This window comes from Eumetopias jubatus, unplaced genomic scaffold (genome assembly GCF_037043125.1).
Source record: "Eumetopias jubatus isolate StellerSeaLion01/CBP00866 unplaced genomic scaffold, mEumJub1_p1.0 scaffold_9, whole genome shotgun sequence".
NCBI lineage: Eukaryota > Metazoa > Chordata > Mammalia > Carnivora > Otariidae > Eumetopias > Eumetopias jubatus.
The window spans coordinates 129,616,823-129,631,298 of NW_028274815.1; the positions used below are offsets into that span (position 1 = coordinate 129,616,823).

General features: G+C 57.5%; 1 long non-coding RNA gene across 8 annotated transcripts in view; it reads left to right on the forward strand.

Annotated features, from left to right (window-relative positions):
- The first annotated feature begins 9,734 nt into the window (after positions 1-9,734).
- LOC114225502 (uncharacterized) overlaps positions 9,735-14,476 on the forward strand; it is a 69,271-nt gene continuing 64,529 nt past the window's right edge. For 2 of the 8 annotated variants that reach the window (XR_015769030.1, XR_015769034.1), the window contains exon 1: positions 9,747-12,083. This is a non-coding gene — a long non-coding RNA (uncharacterized LOC114225502). Of the gene's footprint in view, positions 12,084-14,476 lie in introns of all 8 variants that reach the window. The other 6 variants (XR_015769027.1, XR_015769033.1, XR_015769028.1 and 3 more) reach the window with 6 other exon arrangements.

Below are 14,476 nucleotides of genomic sequence, written 5' to 3' on the forward strand. Positions count from 1 at the left end.
CGAGGCACAGATTAGGCTGGGGAAGGTGGTGATCTAGAGGGAGCAAAGGAGAGTGTGTCACCAGTTTGCCCCACCTGGAGTGGTGGGTGGGCATCCATGGTAGCCCATGGTGCTGCTCAGTGTTCAGCTCTGGCCCCGGATGTGGGTGACACGGGGCAGGAGGGCTCTCCTGCTGTCTGGGTTCTCTTTTCCCAGCTGCTGCGTGCCTGCCAATAACTTTTGCCATTTTCAAGCTCTGGTTTGTAAGCTCCTGTTAATGGAGCACTTAGTACCTGCTAAGTGTTTCACCCAGCTGATGGCCTGATTCCCCTCCCCACCTAGTTTTATAGCTTCAGACAGGGGTTCAGAGAGGAGCAAGGCTTTGTGCAAGGCAGGGCCCAGAACTGGACTTGAACCTGGAGCAGCTGCTGTGGAAATCTGAGCCCTTAGCCGTGTTGCCTTCTGCCTCATGATCCAGCTTTCTTCCATCTCTACGCTGTGAAGATCCCTGGAGGACCTCCCGCCGAAGGGGCATAACTGCCCTGGAAATCCCCTGATGTGTGGTTCCAGCTACAGGTCTGGGGTACCCAGACTCGGTTCGGGGGAGGCATCCTGATTCAGCCTGGCCTGGGCTCTGCCAATTCTACCTACATCAACCAGGGTGGGCATCTGACTCCCCGGGCCTCAGTCTCTCCCTCTGGAAAATGGGCACACAGCGGGCCCCTCCCTGCAGCGAAGTGGTAAAGGTTTGATGAGGTGACAGGCAAGCAGCCTAGGACCCGGTACACGGGAGGCTGCCCCAGCTGGCCCTGCTGGGTTTCTGATTTCCCGGGAGACGCCTCCTGGGGGCCGGATCCCCAGCTGGAGGAAGGATGAGGCCTGGCCCCGGGGGCCCTGGGAGGGCCTGGTCCCAGGACAATGCTGAGCATTGAGTTCATGCCAGCCCTGGTTTGGGGTTGGAAAAATAGAGTAATCTGGGCAGGACCGAGACAAAGACCTGGGAGCCGGGTTGGCCGAGGGGCATCAGGTTACCCCCCACAGGCTGCAGCCACGCCAGTGGCTTCTCCAGCAGCTCAAGGGGGGTGTTCTCCTTTCCCCAAAGATTATAATTAAGTGAGCGATCAGGGCCCCTCGCTGAGGTCTCACGGGCAGGCGGGTTTCGTTACAGGAAGAACTGCAGGGGTTCACAGGCCTGCCGGGGTGTGGCACCACCATAACAATAATAGTGGCGGTGAGAACAGCCGGCCAGGCCCCTGGGGAACAGGTCCGTTTGCACCTCGCTCCTCCCCGAAGTCCCGAGAGGTGGGACCTGGGTCATCCCCATTTCACAAAGGGTCAAACTGAGGCTCCGTGAGTCACTTTGGCGGCTGCCCCCTTCATTTCTTCAGCAGGGTCTGGAATCAAATGGGCCTCCGAGCCTCCTTGCCTCAAGCTTCTCCTCTGGAAATGAGGATTACCCAGTGCTGACCTCCTTGGGAGTTATTATGAGAATCAAGTGAGCGGGGGTGCAGGGAGGCCTCAAAAAATGTCTGTCCCCTCCTTCCGTTTACTGGGATGACAAGGGCCAGGCTCTGCCTCTGAGGAGTTTGTGCTCGGGACACCTGTCGGCTACCCCCACCCCTTCCTCCCTATGTGAAGGGCTCCGGCCTTCAGGACCCCTGGAAGGTAGGAGGATGAAGCTTCAGATGATTTCGGCCGGGGGAGATGGGCAGGGGCCTGTGGAGGTTGGAGAGCACTGTCTGGGGAGCAGTGCAGGGACTCAGACTGTGGGGTTTGAATTTCAGCTCCATCGTGTCTTTGCTGTGTGACCCCCGGCAGGCTACTTGACCTCCCTGGTCTCAGACTCTTACCCACAGAATGAGTGTGTGAGAAGAAAACCTCCTGTGAAGGGTTGTTGTGAAAAGAACAGTGCCTGGCCCATAATAATACTCAATACATATTGTTATTCATAATCGCTTCCTACAGGAAGCCCACCTTGACCTCCTCTGGCTCCTGAGGCCACCTGGGGCACCCTCCATCACGGGCTGTTGCCTCTTCCCCGTGCTAGTCTCCCACCCTCACCCAGATGAGGGCTGCATCCCCAGAGCCCAGCAAGAATCCAGTGCGGAGCCGCCATGGGTGGCCAGGCTTTGGGTGGATGGTATTGCTGAGCAAGCCTTTCACACACAAGTCCTGACTTTAACATCTTTCTTCTCCCAGAATGTTGGCTTCACCAAGACTGGCCCATAGTGGGTGCCCAGGAAATACATGATGGAATTGTTGAGGGGAATGAGTACTCAGAAGAAAGAGGGCTTTCTTTCTTCCGAGGGGGGCCTCAGCAGGTCGAGCTCATGTGACAGTAAGAAGAAAAACAACGGTAATAACTGTTACTTATTTGCCACGCTCCAGGCTCCATGTTGAGTCATTTCGGTCCGTCTGCCCAGCAGGCTAGTATTGTTGGTGTTTCCGTCTCCCAGCTGGGGAAACTGAGGCACAGAGAGGTTAAAGTGGCTTACCCCAAGTCACACAAGTGAGTGGCAGAGCCACTATCAGACCCAAGCCTGTCGGATGGAGGAGCCTGCGCTGAGACTGTAACAACATACCTGCTCCTACCTAGAGGGAAAGTACTGTTACTGTACCCGTTTTCCAGATGGCGAAACAGGGGCAAGATGGTCTACCCATGTCTGCACATAGAAACTGTGGCTGAGCAGGAGATGCCCGAGGGAGGGCCCTGGACGCCCAGGCTAGCACCCTGAGGGAGGGGTAGGAGACCCCCAACCAAGCTGCCCCCTGCCTGTCTCTGGCTGATACCCTGGCTTCTGTTTGCCCAGCCCAACACCCAGAATGCTGCCCCTTCCGCTTGCCCAGGAATCTCAGGTGCCTTCACAATAGGATTCTCTGTCCCTTCAGCTGGTTTTCATTCAAGCCCTTTGTGCTAAAAAGAAAAAAATGAAAAGAAAACTTGGCTCCAAGCCCCCCGCCCCTTCCCCCGCTTCCTACGGAGAGCAGAAGATCTCAGCCTCTTCTTTCCCTCGTTCTGGGGCCCAGAGATGTCTGCAGCCTGCCAGAGGTCACACAGCAGGGTCGGAGCCAGGGCCCTGGCCTTGGACTCCTCATCCAGTGCCCTGCTCATGGCACCCCAGCTTCATGGCCAGTGGCACCCTCCCCACCCCTGCATCTGCTCTTCCTGGCTCTGTCCTCTAGGCCTGGGGGAGCAGAGGACGTGGGACTAGTGTCCCCTGAGGCTTCCTACATGCCGGGCACTTTGCCACCCCCAAACTCATAGAATGCTCAGTACAGCTCTGTGAGGTCCTGTCACCCCACTTCACAAATGAGGAAACCGAGGCACAGGGAGGTGAAGTGCTAAGGTCACACAGATGGGACGTGGCAGAGCAGGGATTCGAACTTGCGTTCCCATGGCTCAGTTGCTGCCATACCTGGCACCCTCTTGTAGGGAGGCCTGAGCCCTGGGGATGGTGGGGTACTAGAGGGAAATGGGAGCCTGGGCAGGGCCAGGACCCTGGAGTGGAGCCAGAAAGGAACAATGGGTCCTCAGAGACGGTGGTGGCCGCGGGTGGGGTGGGAGTCGGAGCCAGGGGCCGCAGGGCTAGGCTGTGGGCCGGGAGCCTCAGCACTCCTTTCCTCTCCTCTAGCTCCTGGGTCGGGACCTAGGGACACTCCTGACACCTTGACTCCCAAACCTGACAGACCCAGGGCTCCGGCGGGAGGTGGGAGGCAGGAAGCAGGGTCAGCCGCGGGGAGCAATAATGGCTAATCACCAGACTTCATGCTGCTCCGGGACAGTAGACCACACACTGCAGCTAGGGCCTTCCTGGATCCTCACCACCAGCCTCGGAGGCGGGACTGTCGTGAATGCCCTTTTACACACATGGAAAGGGAGGCCCGGAGAGGCCTTCGGCACTTGCCTAGGGCCACACAGAGACAAAGAATTTTGTCAGGGGAGGCCCCTGGACTCTCTGGGGAATAGTGAGCTGCCTGTCCCAAGAGGCATGCAAGCAGAGGTGGAGGGAACGCAGTGAGGTCACAGTGGGGAGTCAGTGCTCCCTAACGGTGGCTCACTGAACATGGGGCCTGGGGAGCCAGGAGCTGGGGAGTGGATGAGGCCTCTTGGAGATTACAGGAGTCAATGTTATGGCCAGGACTGGCAATGTGCCTGCCATAGAGGAGGCGCACCCTTCATGGAGCATCTGCTGTTTGCAGACACAGGAACTCACCCCTGTGGAGCCTGCCATGCACCCAGGCCCTGTGCCTCGATGGTTCTGAGTGTTCACCACTTCTCAGCCAGTTTGCTGAGTGCCTCAGGGATCCCTGAGACTCACAACACCTTGGGACGGCCACCTGCCGTTCACATCCCTCTTGGCAGATGAGCAGCCAAGGCTCAGAAGGGCCCAAGGAACTTCATGGGAGGTAATCGGCACAGCTGGATGCACGAGCCAGTCTGCTCTGCTGTGTGGCCTTGGGCCACTACTGACTTCCCCTGGCCTCAGTCTCCCCATCTGTACATTAGGTGTGACTATCCACGGCATCCTAGACTTCTAGGTGAAGATTTGAGAGTCTGCAAGGCCACACCGTTTTTTCCCCCAGGAGTTTGCTGCCCCAAATGAAATCCTCTCTAAAAGATTCCTTTTTAGGGGCACCTGGGTGGCTCAGTCAGTTAAGCATCTGCCTTCGTCTCAGGTCATGATCCCAGAGTCCCCGGATCGAACTCTGCGTTGGGCTCCCTTCCCGGCAGGGAGCCTGCTTCTCCCTCTCCCTCTGCCTGCAGCTCCCCCTGCTTATGTTCGCTCTCTCTCTCCCCCTCTGTCAAATGAATAAATAAAATCTCAAAAATAAATAAATGAGAGACCCTTTTTCAGCCTCCTCATTCCCACCCCCTCTCTATTTTCTTCCCTGTCTCAGGGTTCATTCCCAGTTTCCTTTTGTCCCAATTAGGCTCATCTTCCATGCCTGGAACAGTGAAGACATTGAATTAAATCTTAGAACAAGAAGTCGGGATATGGGACTGTTCTGGGATCCGCTATCTGGGTTCTAGGTTGGTATCTCTTCACTGTTCTTTTCTTCATGGGCCCCAGTGGCTGCTGTGGCACCAGATGTCACATCCCACATAACCACATCTTAATTAGGAAGGGAAGGGGGTGGGCAGAAAAGGGATTTTTCTCATCCAGAAACTCACTCTTTTATCAAGCAGGAAAATATTTCCTAAATGTCCCAGTAGACTTCCCTGTGACAGGGTGACAATGGAGTCACATGTCCACCTTTAAGCCAGAAAGGAGTTCCCATGGCTGACTTAGATCCATCAGGACTCAGCCTCTGTGGTTGCCCCCAAAGAAATATGGCTCTGAGGGTGATGGGGCCACAGCCAGGCCGGCCACCAGTTCCAGCCCTTGCTGACATTCATTTCCCCTCTAGACCGCGCCGGTAGGCCTGGATGTGCCGAACCTTCTCTGGCTTGTTCTCTTGGTGGTGAACACCATCTTCCCAGGCCTCCAGATGCCAGCTCTCTGGTTCTCCTCTTCCTCCCTGCCTGGTCCTCCTTGGGCCTCACAAGTGGCCCTTGAGGTGAGGTGGAGCCCTCTTCTGCTTTCACCTGCCCATGCCTGGTGAGCCAGCCGCATGGGGTCCCTTGTTCCTGGACTGCCTGAGCCCAGCCTCTTCCTCCTCCAGAGACGTGGGTGTCACTTAACCGCCATGTCCCCCTCCGCTCCCCGGCTCAGAGAATGGTGCTGCCATCCACCCAGCAGGTCTCGGACCCTGGAGTTGTTTTCCACTCTGCTCTCTCCAACCCCATCGGCCTTACCTTCCACCCGTGTCCAGAATCTGACCTGCCTCCCCTCCTCTGCCGCCGTTCTTACCCCTTGAGGGGTCCTCCCGGACCCTCAGTCATTCACACTGCTGCCCTGCTCAGAGCCCTCCCGTGGCTCCCACCTGCCTCCAGGAAAGCCAAGTCCTCCCCATCTCAGGGGCCTCTGCAGGTTGGGCCCCTCTCCTCCCCGCCCCTCCACCCTTCCTCTGGCCGTGCTGACATTCACTCCTTCTTAAACAACACCCCACGATTTCCCCCCGCACTTTCCCCACCTTTGCCCTTGTTGTTCCCTCTGCTTGGAACACTGTTCTCCTGGGTCTTTCCGTGACCTGCTCCCTCTCCTCACTTGGGCCTGTGCTCTGCACAGAGCCCTCCCAGACCAGCCCCTACTGCAGCCCTTCCCTCATTCTCCATCCCGGCCCTCATTCATTTTTCTGCTGCGCACTTGTCATCCTCTATTTATGTGCTCATTTGCTCAGTGTCATGTGCCCACCCTGAAGGTGAGCGCTAGCAAGGAGCTAGAGTCTTATTCAGCACAGGGCCCGGCACACAGGTGGTGCACAAAACACTGTGCTTGGCAACAGTCTTGGCAAGATAACCTCCCAGAGATGGCCGTGGAGACTATGTCTGGGTCTGGAGGTGACTCCTGGCTGAGGGTCCGGGGTGCTGCCTGGACCTCGGGGCAGGGGAGGGTCCCAGGCAGTGGGGAGAGGATCTCTGAACCTCCACCTTGTCCAGAACAGAAGGCAACAGGGCCTTCAGGAGCCCGGAGGTGACACTGGGCAGGAATGGACTGTAGGAATTTTCAGCCCACCTTCAGTGCTCCCTGTGGGGACATCTTGTCCGATGGTTTGAATTTTTTCTTTTTTTCTGAGAGGTGGTACCCATTGTTCAACAGAAGATCCCAGTGCAGTGGCCCGCGTCTCCCAAGTGCAGGCTCTAAAGCTGGCTTGTAAGGTGGAAATTGACCACGGCCAAGTTCCCCTTGGGGATTCCACAGGAAGGACACAGCCCTCCCCAACTGAGGCGGATGTATGGTTTCCATAAATTCAGCCCACCAATCCCTCCTGTGTTGGGTCCCGCTCAAGGGAGCCCTAGCTTGTGTTCCGGGGGCCACGATGTGGAAACAGGGTTGCATCTGAGCAGACTGAGACTGTGGGGGAACCGCTAACCCATACCTCCCCCTCCTGGCATATCCACCATCAATTGGCTCTTTTCTCTCTGAGGCTGTCTTTTTATTTTTTCCCGAGCATGTATAACCGAATTCCTGTCAAAGTACCTAAGTTGTGACTGCCCTGAGTATAACATAATTGGGGGGGGGGGGCTGCTATTCTAGTTGATATCGGGGATGGAGGCTTCCTGGCCTTGACCTCTTCTCCAGGGTGACCCCAAGACCCATCCTTAGAATACCAGGCTCGGGGGAACCCAGCCCATGATCAAGGTCCATGTCTCTGGTTTCCATCCAGGAAAATAAGGCTGTGAGAGGTGAGGGAGGTCGTGCTTTGGGGACGAGGAGCAGGGTAGCTGAAGCAGCCATCCTGGGGGAGGGGGTCTGGGCAGGCAAGGGGTGGCACAGGGCACAAGGCCAGAGCAGGATGTGAGAGGGAGTGTCTGGGGGCATGATGTGTCCATTGCACTATTCATTCTGAGTTTATCACTCATTCATTCAGCAAATGTTAATGAAGCACCTACTCTGTGCCAGGTGCTGGGGAGGCGACGATCCCTGCCCACAAGCTGCTCATAGTCCACTATGGGGGATGGACATTAGCCAAATCACTCTCAGAAATGGCAATTTGTGACTGAGAAGTACAAAGTGACGAGGGCCTACAACGGGCAGGAGGGCTGATGTGATTGGGGAGGTCAGAAAGACTTCCTAGAAGCTGCCGAGCTGAGAACTGAAGGGTGATAGAGGCCAAGTAGATGAGAAAGGAAGGAACAAATGTTCCAGCAAGTGGGCACAGCAAGTGCAAAGGCCCTGGTGGTGGGACAGAACAGAGGAGTAGGTGAATCTAAAAGACCCTGTAGCTGGAGCTGTGAGGTGAGGGGTGAGTGGGGAGTAGGGAAGGCTGAGGGCTGGGCTGGACAGGCTCCACAGAGGGAGAGCAGGCTGGTCTTATGCAGAGAGCAATGGAGAGCCTTGGGAAAGTCTGAGCAGGGAGATGGGGTCATGAGGCATCTCTGCCTGCCTCTGCCTTCTCACCTGACTACCTGGCATGCCCTGGCTCAGCATCTTTCATGAATGGTCTCTTTGAATCTCCACCACTTCTGAAGACCAGCTTTTGAAGGTGCCAGGAGTTGAACCCACTTGTCAGACGAGGAAACTGAGTCTCCGGATCTTCCCATGACCCCACCCACTTCCTCCTGCCCAGAGAAAAGAGGAACGGAGAACCGACGCCCCATAGTCAGCTGGGAAGAGTCTGGGTTGGGAATGGGGAGGGTGAGGCCCTCAGAGGCCCGCGCCTGGGATGGGCAGGGGCCCTGCTTCCGTTGAACCACAGCCCTGTGGCATGCCCCAAAAGGGAAGTAGAGGCTGCCTGTCCTCATCCCCTGAACCCTAGGGAGGGGGCTAGGGATGCCCTGGGGAGGCATGACAGACTGGGATCTTGAAGAACTTTCTGGTCAGCTGAACCCAGCTGGGTGACCTTGTGATCGAGCCTCATTAGCTGGGCTTCCTTCATCTCTTCCTTCCAACTAGAGAATCAGAACCTCTCCCTTGCCTGTTCTCAGGATTAGCACACGGTGGGCCTCACTGAAGGGCTGGCCAATGGTTGTTGGTTGAATGCACTAAAGGTGTTTTCTTCCTGAAGGGAGTAGCCAATTAGATAAAGAACCCATGTATTTGACCTTCAACAAATATTTATTGAGCACCCGCTGTGTGCCAGGCCTTGTCCCGGTGTTGCGGAGACAGCGATGAGCAAACCAGACGTACGTGCCTGCAGACGCCCCACCATCCTGCCTGCCCTGTGGCAGACATCACGAATCAATCATCTTTCCCACTGGTCTCAGAATTCTTGCCAGCAGCATGCGCAGGCTGGGGCCTGGCACCCCAGGGGGACCGACCTCTCATTCCCGGGGAAGGACTGCGAATATGGCCTGGGGAGATCCCAGTGAGAACCCCCTACACGACTGAAGCCGTTTCCTCTCAGTCTCTTTCCACAAACATCTTTTGAGCACCTACTGTGTGCCAGGTGCTAGGGCCATAATAGTGACCAGGGTGGATATGATGCTTGCCCTTGTGGAGCTGGCATTCCGGTGAGAGAGAGAGACAAACGTACAAATAAGGAGGTCCTTCCGGACACGGATACATGCTATAGAGACATAAGCAGAGGGGTCCAGTGAGGGGGTGGGTAACAGGGGAACCCCCCTGGCAGGGGCTTGGGGGGGGCTCTGAGTGGAGGTGGCATTTATGGAGACCTGACTAATTGAGACACAGCCACCAAGGGAAAAGAGGGGGGAACTGTTACAGGTGGAGGGAACAGCAAGCAAAGGTCTGGAGGTGGGAATCGGGGTGGACTCATTTTCGGAACAGGAAGACGTTTATATTTCTGGGGAGGTGAGTGATGGGAAGAGAAAGAGGTGGCGTTGGCGGGGGCAGGGGCCAGGTATCCGGGGCAGGGGCCAGGCATGGTCATGTGGATTTTATCCTAAATGTGAGGGGAGGTCACGGGGGTGGGGGGCTGTTGAATCAGGGCAGTGACTTGGTCAGGGTTACACTTTTGATCCCTCCGCCTGCCACGTGGGGAGGTTGTGTTGGGGACAAGGGTGAAGCAGGGAGAGCGGCTTGGAAACGACTGCGGGTTTCCAGGTGAGCGGCGACGGTGGCTTGGACCAGGGTGGGGGCAGTGAACCAGAGCTGGATGGCCAGGGGCTGGCGGGAGGCCCAGGGCTCTGCATTCAGTTTCATTTTTCCTTTCACACCATCCCCCCCCCGTGGGGCTCTGGGTCACTGGATTTTCCCTGGAGCCGCTGGTGGAGCCCGCAGCGTGCCGGGGACCTGGCCTGTGCCCCTCCTGGCTCCCTCCCCGCCCCAGCCTGGACCCAGCCTCTTCTCAGTTACTTAGTTACTCTGCCACTGTGGTCCCCCCAGTATGCCGCTTCTGCCTTATGGGCTCTTCATATACCACTTGGCAACCCTGCTGGGGAGATGCCTTCTTCAGATCAGGTTTGTCCCCAAGGCGGGGGCCTTGAGAGTCTGGGCGGGCAGGAGTAGATTTGTTTCGGGGTCCCTGATTCTAGAAGAACTATCCGAAGGTAGCTTGCCAGAAGGCAGCCTCTTTCTTGGGAGCGTTTCTCTGATCCAGCCTGGTGCTGGGATGGAGCAAGCAGACGTACTCTCCTTACTTCCTCGGGTGTCAGGTGCTTGATCGGACAGTGGCTGGAGAGCTATCTTGAGCAGGGTTCTGGACTCCTTGGAGAGAGAGTCATAATTGATTAGTAAATGGCTGCTGGGGGCCCAGGACTTCGGATAGGAGAGCACATTGGCTTCATCACTGTGCCTCCAGCATGCACTGGGTCCTCAGAGCTATCCTCCCACATCGTGCCCCTAAATCTTCAAGTATAATAGATGCTGCTTGAAAACAGCCTGTGGCTTTGGGTTCTTCATCAGTCAAATGGGCACGGTGGTGACATACCCCCAAGGGGCTGGGAGGCTTGGAGGAACGGCCTCCCTGTTCTCCAGCAGGGCCTGGACTCAGAGGCCCTGAGCTGCGTTGTCCAAAGTCACGCAGCTGGGAGATGGCAGAGGTGGGATTTCAACTCTGGGCCCCTGCATCAGGGACATCGGGTGGAACAGTTGGGCCGGGGAGCAGGAGGCACTGCCCGGATCTCCCTGTGACCCCGGACACCACTTCTCCTTTCTGCCCAGTGCACTCAGCACACAGGAAGCCTGGCTGGGGCCTCCCTTGCCCATCCTGTCTGCAGCGGGTGGACATGGGGTCCTGGCGTCACCCGCCACCACCCCGGGCCTCCCTCTTCCTGTCTTGTGCAAGACGAGGCGTCCCCTGCGTGGAATGGGCAGGCGGCTCTGGCGGATGGGTGGACGGGTGAATAGGGGCCTCTCCGGCGGGGTCACTGCCCGCAGTTAGCGCTAGCAGGCCTGGCCTAGGCCCCGGCCCCTTCCTCCTCCTCCTCTGTTTCTCCCAAGTTCAGCAGCCTTAAGCAAGAGGCTGGGGGACCCAGGAAATTGGGGAGGTCACTCAGCCAGCATCGTGTCCCTGTTGGGGGACCGCCTGGGCTCGGGCTGTTATGGAACAGGCCCTAAGCCACGATGACAACTCTAATGACAAAGAGGCGCACCTTCACTGCGCGCCTTCTGTGCGCCGGGCATGGCTTCCTCTAAACACCAACATTTATGCGAGCACCTGCTGTTTGCCATGTGCTGTTCTAAGCCCTTTAGATCTAGTGTCCCAGCGAATCCCCACAAAAATCTTGGGAGGTAGTTTTTTGTTGTTGTATTGTCTTAATGATCCCTTTCTTCAGAGGAGGACACCGAGGCTCTGAGAAGAGGAGGGGCCGGCCCGCAGTCACACAGCTCAGCCGCGTCCTGCGGGTCATTGTCTATGACCCGGGGCCAGTACTGTTCCAGAAGACAGGTGGCCCAGAAGGGAGGTCCGTTCGGCCGCTCTCCCACCGAGCAGCCCGTGGCATGTGGGTGGCCCCTCTGGTCCTCAGTTTTCCCATCTGTACCAGCTCTGGTTTCTCAGCCTTCTGTTTTTGGGTCAGAAGCAGCGTGGGAAGAGAGAGGGACGGAAGACACCTCTGGGAAGGTCACAGTCCCAGGTCCTCTCCGTGTCTACCTGGGGGGGCACACGTGTGGCTGTGGTCCTGAGTCACTCAGGCTGCAGAGTGTGGGGCAGACGTGAGAGACCCTAGCCGGGGGAGCGGGGGAGTGGGCACGTAGATGCGCTGGGACAATGCAGACACGTGTTCTGCTCCTTCTCACAGCAGTTCCTGGATGCTGAGCCCACAGAGGCGACCTTTTCACCTCCCTTCCTGTTTCACTTCCTCATTCCCCACTGGCGTTTCTGGGATCACCTCCCAAATAAAATGCTTGTACTCCAAGCCTTGTCTTTGCCCACCTAAGCCAGCATCTGTACCGTGTGGGGGTTAAGAGCTTTGGAATTAGACCTGAGTTTAAATCCTGGCGCTGCCACTGCCTTGTCTGTGACCTTGGGAACCTGCCCCTTCTCTTAGAACCTCAGTTCCTCCATCTGTGAAACAGGAACTTCGAATCGGAGAACCAAGTGATGATGAGATGGACGGGGAGTTTGGCGTCACGGGGACCGGAGCCAAGTTCCCAGCTGTAAGTCCCACGAGGGATGCTGGGTGCCATCTCTGAAGGCTTCGGGAGCAGGCGGGGGGCAAGCAGCCGGAGTCCAGGGGTAGGGTAGGCAGGGAAGAGGGCAAAAGGGAACAGGCTGGATGCAGATGTGGAGGGAAGAGCTGGCCGTGAGTCTTCCTCAGCCCCGTTTGGCTGGCAGGGGAGGCACATGGTTGGAAAGGACATACAACCTTGTTCCTCTCCCGACCCCCTACCCTCTAGAATTCTAGGGAGCCTGGCGGGATGCTCAGAGCAGAGCAAAGAGCAGTGAGTTTGCTCACTCTGGGCTGAGGTTGAGCTGGTCATGGGAGCTGTGTCTGCAGGGCTCTCACAGGTCGACAGCACCTCATTTCTGGGTTCATAGATTCTGGGGCCATCTGACCATGGGACCCCCTCCACTGATACTGTGCTTGAGGCAGGGATGCGGGGGACTAGGTGCCCCTCTTTTACCCCGAGTGGGAACTCATGCCCAGAAGAGCCCCCTGCCCCCACCACAAACCTGGGATCTACTCCACTATGGTGATGGCAGCCCCAGCCACTTGGCTGCCCAGCTCCAGACCCGGGTATCCCTCTTCTGCCCCATGGCCGGGCCGTCAGTGAGCTCTTCCAAGTGTCCAAGCGTCCACCTCCACTGGCCCACCCTGGGCCAGCACTGCCTTCTCCCACTGGGACCCTCGCAGCCTTCTCTTCATCTCCCTGCCTCCGCTCTTGCCCTCCTAAACCAGAGGGATTCCCTTAGAACCCAACACAGACCCTGTCCCTCCCCTGCTCAGAAACGTCATGGTTCCCAGTGCACTCAGAGTGGAAGCCCGAGTCCTCACAGCAGCCCACAAAGCTCTGGGGGATCACCTCCCCTGCCCGGAAGCCCTTTCTAACTTCATTCCCTCCTCCTACCCCAGCCCACCCATTCTCTCCCCTTCCCTGCTCAGCTGCAGCCTCACTGGCCCCCTGCCTATGGCTGAACATGCCAGTTATGCTGCTGCCTCGGGGCCTTTGCACTTGCTGTCCCTTCTGGACTGGAGAACACTCTCCCCCCAGCTCTCCCCATGAGGTGAGTCGGGCCTTGGTTCCAAAGTCACCCTTCAGAGAGGCCCTCCCTGGCTAGCCCTCCCTTCCATCGGCTCAGGCTGTTTCATCTTCTTCCTAGGACTTAGAGCCTACTCTAGAAAATTGCTCTGCTTGCTTATCTGACTTCTTGACTGGTTTCTTCCCCTGGAATGTCACCATCACTCGGGTGGGGAGTTTTGTCTGTGTTGTTCATTGCTCTACATCGCGCTCCCAGCATGGTGCCTGTGCAGAGCAGGTCCCAGTAAACACTTGGGAATGAATGAATGAAGGACAGATGAGGGGGCTGAGGCCCAGAGAAAGCCCCAGGGGATTCACATTCTAGAGCTTTCTCCTGACTCTCCCCAGTCTCTGGAGCAGTTTGTTGGCAGCGCGGTTTGGGGTCCTGGGTACTAATCTCGACGCCTGCTATGGGACTGTCAGCAGGTCTGCTTCCTCATCTGCAGGATGGGTCACGTGGAGGTCCCAGCGGCACAGGATTGGGGTGCCAAGGGGATGGGATGGTGTGTGGTGAGGGCTCAGCATGAAATAGGTGCTCAGTAAATGGGAGTGGCTGTGGGGGAGGCTCTGGCTTGTGGTCCCCTCCCCCTCTGCTCCAGGGCCTGTAATTACCACTTACCCCGGTCAGTGGGCCCAAGAGATTCCATGTGTGGGCAGGGCTGTGGCCGGGGTGCTCGCCCGGCCACTGGCGGGTCCCACGGGCACTGTCCGACCCCTGGGCCTCATGGCTGACATTCCAGGCACGTTTCCCAGCCCTGGGGCTGCCACAGGCCCATACAGGGTGGGGGTGGGGGCGCCGTAGGCTTCAGGCTGGACAAACCAGTCAGCCTCCCGGGCTGGGCTCCCTGACCACCAACTTCCTGCGGGGCCTCCTGAGGCCCTCAGGGCCCTCCAAGTCTTTCCGTCTGCTTCCACTGCCACCATTGCCTCCTGTCCACCGTGGCACAGAAGCTTCCATCGAGGCCCCCCCGCCAGAAATTCCCTCCTCACATTCAGCCAGAGGGGTCCTTTAAAACTATGGCTCAGCCGTGTTATTCTCCTGCTGAATTGCACCCCGAGTGCTTGGAGAATCAGTCCTCACGTTCTTCCCTTGACTCACAAGGCCCCCCATCATCTGACCTCCTCTTCCTCCTCCCCCCCCCACTCCTCCTTCCAGCTGTACTGACTTCCTCGGGGTCTCCGAAACAGTCCAAGCTCGTGCTGCCTCATGGCCTTTGCACGGGCTGTTCCCTCTGTCCGGAACACTCTTCACCCAAGTGTCCACAGGGCCCCCTTCTGTCCCTTTCTTCAGGTTTCTGCTCAAGTGTCAT